At 45.8% G+C, this 9,248-nt stretch overlaps 1 pseudogene; it reads left to right on the top strand.

Annotated features, from left to right (window-relative positions):
* Positions 1-288: 288 nt before the first annotated feature.
* On the top strand, positions 289-5,846 carry LOC103731101 (annotated as a pseudogene).
* The last annotated feature ends 3,402 nt before the right edge of the window (positions 5,847-9,248 follow it).

The raw sequence follows: 9,248 nt of genomic DNA on the forward strand, positions 1-9,248 counted from the left end.
CCTTTTATCCACACGATAGGCCACCAACACACAGGCCATCTCAAAGTATCTATTGCCAGAAAGAACTCAATAGCAGTGTCTCTCCTTGTCTGTGGTATTCTAGTCCTCTGTCTTCATTAAGCAAAAGTGGTTCATGTTAGAAATGCGTTCACCCTTCTTAGCTCCCCAGTTGTATTATAAAACTCTTCACAAGCAATGACGTCTTCTCATAGTTAACCAACCTTCTCTTTCTCCCAGCTTCTAAGTAAGTGTGGTTGGTTACTCGCCTGCCTGTCTGACTGACCCCTGATGGCCATTCCTGATGGTGAGTCTGCTGTACTTCCAGGATGGAGACCTCTGACTGTCTCAGTACAGAAGCATCCTGTCCCTCCTTGAACCCTCATCATTCACAAACTCCCTTGGTTGCTCCCACTCAGGTCACCAAAAATAAGCAGGATCTCTCCTAAGGTGTGTGTGGACCCTGATGCATGCTTAGGTTACTTGGGGGCTGTGACAGCTTGAGCTGGGAAGATGGTCATGCAGGTTCCACAAAGACTTTTGTGTGGTCTCTCTAGCCAAGAGAAATTTTAGCTGCCTGCCACCAATGGATCATCCCAGCACCCATTGCTTGACTACCATGACCATCTCTCTGATTGGATCTGGAGAAACTGAACATGATGATTTAGGGGTGGGATGGGATAGAAAGAAAGGCACTTGAGTATGGCGCATAAAGAACAGGGTAGCTTTTCTAGAAGCTTCCTTAGAGAATTTTTAATTGAAGATTTTTATTCTAGTTTTTTGTGCAACCCAGAGTATTTGGTTACCTAGGTTGGAGGTTCCTCACAGAAGCTGTTTCCAATTTCTTTGACTGGTAAAGGTCAATGAAAAGTCCCAGGATGTCGTAGAGAAGGAGTGTACACTTCCTAAAGGTTTTACCGTTGCCCTAGAAGACTTACAGATGTGCAAATGGGTGGATCTCAGATTTCCGTTCTTCTTCATTGACCTGGCCAGTTTAGATGTGGAAGGACAAAAGGAGAAGGTAGTTACTAGACACTGAGTGACTGACACATTGTAACAGGGCAGGTGAAACCCTGGGGGGCCTCTGTTGACTCTCCCAAGGGAGCCGGTCAAGGACGGGATGCTGCTGAGTAGGTTCTATGTCACTGAGGGGGACTTTGGGAGTTGTGTTTGGGGACATTAGTGGAGAAAGAAAGAACAGTGGCCTCTGATAGCCCTTTAACCTGAGGGCGACCTGGTAGGAGCTGCTTCCCCAAGGATCTCTTTGTTGTCTGCGTATTTTCTTCTTTGCTGGGATTGAGCTTCTTCCTTTCCCGTCCTTTGCTTTCTTTCAAGGCTGTCCCTGGCCTCTACGCCCCTTTTTAGCCATTAAATGTTGGGGGACATCAGGCAGGCACACTTCTCTTTCTGATATGTGTAAAAAGAGCAAAGTATCCTAGATATTTTGCAAAACTGATGATAAATGTTGTGTGACTCCCAAGCACTTGCTTGTTGAATTATCATCCTCAAACACAAACTGAAGGTGGGGTTCCATTTCTATAGTCTGACATCACGATTCCAAATTTGAGTCTCAAGTTTGGAAATTCAGATCTCACAGTTCTTATTTTAAATGAAGACTTACTTGACACTGGTCTGGATCCTACAGTTCCATTAATCATTCTAGATTATTCCCATTTTCTGTCTGACTATTTTACCTATTTTGAGGCAAGTAAATAAAGATGGAGTGTGTGTGTGTGTGTGTGTGTGTGTGTGTGTGTGTACAGGATGGACCAAGTAATAACCTTGCTTTGCAAACAGCTTCTTCTTTATAGCCTCTAGTTGGTCCTGGAGAACATAAATAAGGAATTTTCATCACATTCATTTGATCTTTATTTTTCTCTGAACTAGCACCACCAAAAGAATTTTCTTTAATGAGACCATACTTGGGGTGTCAAATATGGTAGCCTTGTGTGCTCATGTGGGTAGCAGTGAGGCAGGACAGGAAGACAGGAAGTTACAATGACATGGGGAGAAAAGGCTGGGAGAAGGAGGAGGTGGCTCTGCTCCCCGGATCAGGAGCTTCTACTGCTGAGAAAGGCAGATTTCAGACTCCACTGATAGACCTAATGGTCCACTGATACAATGTGTGTTTTTCAAAAGACATCTTGTTGAAGACCATAAGTAAATGGCACTCACTTGGGGCCAAATGATGCATTCCCAGAGACACAGCCCTCAAAGATGCCCAGGACAGTGATTAGGCTAGGCCGTCTTAGGGCTAAAAAAGATGGAATCTTGACTTTCTAGCACTCCTCTCTCCTAAATGATGCCTCTCATAAGCTCATCTCACAACTTGGTTTACCAAGAAAAAAAATTTGACTTTTATTTTTTGAGATAGTGAACTAGGTTGATTCTTCAATTTTTTTTTTCTTTTTGTCTTTTTGAGACAGGGTCTCCCTGTAGCCCCAGCTGGCCTGGAACTTGCTATATAGACCAGGCTGGCTTCAAACTCACAGAGATCTGCCTGCCTCTGCTTCCCAAGTGCTGGAATTAAAGGTGTGTACCACCATACCCGGCTTGATTCTTCAACTTTTAGCCTTGTTATAAATTACACTCAGTGTTAGAAAGAATGGGGGCCATTTTCTAGTAACTTTTAAAGCTGTAACTTGAGAGCCACCAAAATCTCAAACATACCCATTATAAAGAAGCCTAATTGTCTGGGGCTGGAGAGATGGCTCAGTGGTTAAGAACACTGGTTGTTCTTGCAGAAGACCCGGGTTCAAAGCCCAGCATCCACATGGCAGCTAATAACTGTCTGTAACTCCAGTCCCAGGGGATCCGACGGCCTCTTCTGTCCTCCACGGGCATTGCATGACACTGGTGCACTTACCTACATGCAGGCAATACACGCATACACATAAAATAAAAATTAAAGAAAAAGAAGCCTAATTGTGACTCTCCCTTATGAGTGTGTGTGTGTGTGTGTGTGTGTGTGTGTGCGCGTGCGCGCGCGCGCAAGCCTACACAAGCCCATGCTTGTCCCATGCTCTTTCTTACAGCACCAGTCTTTCTGGTAGTCTCTGGTGCTTAATATCTATGTTATAAATATCTCTTAATAAATCTCCAATGTGCTTCCTAATTTCCCTGAAATTACTTTCTTTGCTGAAGCCGTGAATGCTAGTTGTGTCGGGATCGAGGTTTCTGAAAGAACTCCCCAGGTTCCCACTTGGGTGGAATAAACTTCTTCCTCCATTTTTATTGCTGGTGACAAAGGCACATGAAATGTGGCTGATATGACTAGAGAGCTGTATTTTTAATGTAATTTTTAATCTATGTTTAAATTTATATAGGTTAGAGCCTGGTGTGGTGGCACACAACTTTAATCTCAGCAATTGGGAGGCAGAGGCAGGTGGATCTGTGTGAGAACAAGGCCAGCCTGGTCTACATAGTGAGTTCTAGGCCAGTTGTGGCTACAGGGAGACCCTGTCTTGAAAAAAAATTTCTATAGATGTCTTAGTTTCCTTCCTTCCTTCCTTCCTTTCTGTGTACAAGTGTATTGTCTGCATGTATGTGAGTGCACCCATGTTGCGCAATGCCGTGGAGGTCAGAAGAGAGCTTCAGGTTCCCCTGGAACTGGAGTTAAGGACGGTTCATGGGTGCTGGGAATTGAACCCGGGTCCTCTGCAAGAGCAGTCAGTGCTCTTAACTGATGAGCCATCTCTCCAGCCCCCTTAGTTTCATTTCTGGTGCTATGATTAAACATCCTGATTAAAATCAATTTAGGGAAGAAGTTTGGCTCACAATTCCAAGTTATAATCTATCATTTCAAGGTCAAGGTAGAAGCCCAAGCAGCCAGGCACATCTTATCCACAGCCAAAGCAAAGAGAAAATGCACACATCTTGATTGTGTGTGCTGGTGTACAAGGGTGTTTGTGTGTGTGTGTGTGTGTGTGTGAAGGACAGAGGACAACCTAGGGTGTTCCTCATTTTTATTTGAGACAAGGTCTCTCATTGGTCTGTAACTTAACCAAGTTTACTAGACTGGCTAGCCAGTAAGCTTCCAGGGATCTGCCTGTCTCTGCCTTCCATCTCAACATTGCTGGGATCACAGGCACATGCTGCCATGCCCAAGATTTTTACATGTGTCTTGAGGATCCAAACTCAGGTCCTCATGCTTCCGAGGCAAGTGACTGAGCCATCTCCCCTGCCCTTACTAGGCACTTTGAGTAGCCTCTATATTGCTGATCACACAGGTCGTGTCTCTGTTGCCACACAGTCTCTGACCTCCAGACTGGAACATTTGCTCTGATAAATTACTTCTCCATTTGGGCACCATAGTGGGGACCTATGTCACCAAACCTTGTTACGTCTCTTAGTGAGTGGTAGCTCCACATCTCTAGGTGCATTAAACTTAGAAGTCAGCCTCTTGATTTGTTCATTCTTTCTATTAGTAAATCTTGCAGCTCCATCTTCCAAATGTACCCCCAAACCACTCATTTCTGGGCTGAAGAGATGGCTCAACGGGTAAAATGCTTGCAACACAAGAACGAAGACCTGAATTCAGATCCCCAAAATCTATAAAAAGCCTGATGCGGTAGCACACCTCTTAATCGTAGCACTCCTACCTCGGGATGGGAAGCAGAGGCACCCTGAAAGCTCATGGGCCTGCCAGGCATGCACCAGCCAGGCATGCACAGCAGCAAACAAAAAGAGACCCTGTCTCAAACAAGGTGGAATGTGAGGACAGATGCCCAAGGCTGTCTTATGACCTCTACATGTGCATTGTGATCAGTGCACCCATCAACATACAGAGAGAGAGAGAGAGAGAGAGAGAGAGAGAGAGAGCCCAAATTCCCATCCATTTCTTTCCATCTTTAAAAAATATTTTATTTATTATTTTTATTTTATGTATATGAGTGTATTGTCTGCATGTATGTAAGTGCACCTGTGTGGTGCAGTGCCCACAGAGGTCAGAAGAGGGCATCGGATCCTTTGGAATTGGAGTTACATATGGTTGTTAGTAAGACACTGGGTCCTCTGCAAGAGCAGTCAGTGCTCTTAACCACTGAGCCATCTCTCCAGCCCCTTTCCATTTTTTTTTTTTTTTTTTTTGAAGAGAAATTTTATTGATTCAAGAATTTTGGAGCAAAACCAACGCCTGGCTTGGAGCAGTTGCCACTGAGGTCTCTGGCCAGTATCACTTCCACTTAACTACAAGCTTGAGGAATATCTTCGCAAACCTCTTCAAAGGCCTTTTTGACAAAAAAAGAAATGGGCCTGGATGCTGTAGGGAAGAAAACAATTCTACACAAGCTGAAACTGAATGAAATCATGACCACTGTGACCACCATTGATTTCAACATGAAGAACATCAAGTTCAGAGTACAGGAACATCAGCTTCTGTGTGGGACATGGGTGGCCAGGACAAGATACAACCTCTCTGGCATCACTACTTCCAGAATACTCAAGGCTTGATCTTTGTAGTGGACAGCAATGACAGAGAGTGTGTGAATGAGGCCCATGAGGAACGCATGAGCATATTGGCTGAGGATGAGCTCCGGGATGCTGGTTCTCTTGGTGTTGGCCATCAGGCAGAACCTTCCCAATGCCATGAATGCAGCCAAAGTCACAGGCAAGCTGGGGTTTCACTTTCTACACCACAGGAACTGGTATAGTCAGGCCACGGGTGCCACCAGTGGGGACAGGCTCGATGAAGGACTAGACTGGCTTCCAATCAGCTGCAGAACCAGAAGTGAACCAGCTCCCTCCTGCCCCTCACTTCCTCTTCTCCGCCCTCCACTTTCCTCTCATGTGGCAAACAGGCAACTCTGGGGCCTGAGTGCTAGAAGCTGTCTCCATGGGTTGGTCACAGTGTGCATTGCTGTATATGTGCAGACACAGTCTGAAGCCAGGTTTTTATTTAATGTAAATAGTTTCTGTTTCCACTGAGGCAGTTTCTGGTACTCCTGTGCAATGTTACTTAGCTTCTTTATTGTGAAGAGAATCAACTCACTGTCAGTACTGAGAAAAGGTTTGAGTGTTCAGGGCACTTGGCCTTCAGGAGCCATTTGGCCTTAAACGTGTCGGGATCAATTTGGCGGTTGGCTTTTAACCCGAACTCAGTGCATTTTTAAAAACAGTTAAAAATACAAGTCAAGAACACTTGAACATACAGAAGGGAGACTATGCCTAGTGCAGGCTTTGTAGTAAGGGCCTGAATGCTACTGCATCTGATTGGCTGTTACTGTGGGAACAAACCACCATCTGCTGCATGGTCCCAGTAGAGCCCCTGTGACTCGCCTGTCCTTGGGTCACCTGCATTCCATAGCAGTGTGTGTGCCTGTGCTCACATGGTCACCTAAGGGTGGGCTGGGGGCCACTGTGGGGTGCAGGGCCCGGCCTTGTCCTTGATCAATGACAGGACCAGATGGCAGCCCACATTCTCAGCTTGCTCCTGGGCCCACTTGGATGAGCTGGCATGAGGCCTGGGTCTCACCAGCAGGAGTGCATGCAAGCTGGGAAGGTCAGTCTACTACAGACACACATCCCAGAACACCCCTATCTCCATGTGTGAAGTAGCTTCCTCCCTCAGCCTGCAGGGGTCCAATTTGCCATCAAAAGATGACCTCTACTTTTTTCTTTTGTATTTTGATAAACACTGAAGAAGCTGGAGCTGTTTAAATTTATCTTGGGGAAACCTCAGAACTGGATTATCTGGGGTCGCGGAACTGTGTACTGCTTCCTAAACACAATCAGTAATCAACTGTTTTGTATACTTGTTTTTGGGTTTCATTTAGACAAGCACTGTAATTAGAACGATTAGAATAAAGTCTTTTAACTGTTAAAAAATTTCATACAATGGATTTTGATTCTATTCAGAACTCCTCCCCAGTGTCTACCCTAACCCCATCACTCCCCACCTCCCACTCCTGACTTTTACTTGCAAATAAAAAACCTCATCCATCCTTCATAACACATCTAAGTGCTAGAGAAATTATATCTCCAATATTAGGGTGTCAGTGATCTCTAACTCTTACATGGGGTGCCAAATAAGGGCCACTCCCTTTCCTTTGTACGTGGTTTGGGGTCAGAGTACGCCCAGGTCTCATGGAATGGGATCTTCATTCGTAATTTCTGTTTCACACTGCTTAGGAACGTCAGATTGGGGTTTCTCTTTCTCAGAGGTCAGAAACATTTAATTTTCTTCTTCAAAGTTAGTAGTTCACACCCCTTGCATGCAGGTTACACTTTATTTCCATTCCTACTCTGGACCAAAGTATTCTTCCACAGGCTGATTTCCCTCAGGGTATTACTGTGGGTGAAAGAAGAAGCTAAGTCCTCACAGGAGGCCACAATTAGCTCACAGACCTTCAATCTTAAGATTTTGTGAGTGGCAGTTGGGAGATTTCACAGCTTCACACGACAGCTTTATACCAGTGTCCTCTAGTTCATTGAAGTCTGTAGCTTTCTCAGAATCCTAATGTGGAGGTCTATAGCCAGGTCTTGACAGCCACTGGGTGGTGGCTATGGTTGGCCGATCATGGGTGCCACTAGTGGGTGTGGGCGGCTATGCAGAAGCAACTCTGCCATTTCGCATAGGCCTGTGCCAGTGCATGTGCATGGTCAGACTGGCTCAGTCCAGTCCCACTGGTGCGCATGGACAGATGGGCTCCTCCCTGCCGGTGCATGCCTTTGCCATCTTGGCTCCCCAGTTATTTTCCCTCTTACTTGCCATGTCCAGGGTTCAGAATTTTGAGATCAATATAGAAACATCACGATTTTTAATAAAATGAGGATCCCGGGGTCTAGGTTTTTAAGTCCTTGTGCTGAGAGACCATTGCCGCCACTGCTCTGACTGTGCTGTCATTTTAACTTTTCAGTTCTTTTCTTTCTTATTTGCAGTGTCCTGGGTTCAGAATTTTGAGATCAATATTAAGATCAATTTTGAGATCATATTTACCTATAGTCAGGTAAATATCCATCTTGTGAGATAAGGTTCTTTACGTGGTCCATCGGTTGCATTCAGTCTCTTGGGAGCTAGTGCACCCCAGGCTCTGAGGGCAGCATCCTGGGGTGCACCTCATGCCAGTGCCATCTTTCTTGTATTCTAAGAAGGTATTTCAGTTCTCCAGAAAACTTGGTTCTTGTGCAGGGTAGAGACCAACGGTCCCCACTATTTTGGACTGTTGTCTTTGCTGAAAAACTCATAGGGCTGCTGTACCTGCTGCAGGGGCAGCACTTGGCATGGGGCAGCCGCTGGCCTGACAGGATGTCGGGCTGCCTCACCTAGAATGAGGGTCTCTTGCTTCAAGGGCATAAGAGAACAGAGTCTAGCATCTGGAGGTGATGGTTTTAAAGGTCAGCTTGCCACAACTTAGAATTGTCTGAGCAAGGAGCTTCCACTGAGGGATTGTTCATCTCATGTTTGGCCTGTGGGCAATTCTGTAGGGATTCTCTCTCTCTCTTTTTTTTTTTAAAAAATTCATGCTCTGCTTCCCTGGGCCTGTGCAGGCCTATCTCCGGGGTAAGTCCATCACGCCCTCTGCGCCTTGACTCCCCCAGCCTCATTCACCCTCCCATCTCCCCCACCCATCTCTCCTCCTAGCTTGGGTCCTGTCCCATTCCTTGTCTTGGTGCCCCAGACACCGGGGAAACCACCACTGCTTCCTGATCCTTTGCATCCAGACCACCCAGTTCCTTCTGGGGTCTGCAGGAGACCTCTGGGCCTGGCCCCTCCCTCACCTCCCTCTGACATTTCCACTTTCTGATCCTTTGCATCCAGATCAACCCAGTTCCTCAGTGCGGTCCCCGGGAGCCCTTGGAGCCTCTTCCTACCCCCATCTCCCTTTGCATCTCTGGGTGGAACAGCTACCAGCTGCCCTAGACCAGCATCTTTCCTGGGCCCTGTTCCTAGGACAGTCCAACCTCCAAATTCCTGAGGTCAAAATCTTTCCTGGAGGGATCCAGACCTTAGGAGAAAGCCTGAGAGCATCTGATCCTCATCTGACTTGGGCCTTTGTGGGAACTCCTGAAGACAAAAGCAATTTGGCCACTCCAATATAAAATCAAGAGAGAACCAGAAGCTTAGATGAGCCAGCTTTTCATGCCAAAAGTAAACACACATAAAGTTAACAAAAAGAAGCAGACCTACACTTGAAGGCTTGAGTCTCATACAAGAAAAAAGAAACGACAAAAGAAATTCACATGTCAAAATCACAGAGAAAAAATAATAATGAAAAACCAAAATAACATATCCCCACCAAATACCAATAGTC

The sequence above is a fragment of the Nannospalax galili genome, unplaced genomic scaffold (assembly GCF_000622305.1).
Source record: "Nannospalax galili isolate Female #2095 unplaced genomic scaffold, S.galili_v1.0 scaffold1714, whole genome shotgun sequence".
NCBI classification, from domain to species: Eukaryota; Metazoa; Chordata; class Mammalia; order Rodentia; family Spalacidae; genus Nannospalax; species Nannospalax galili.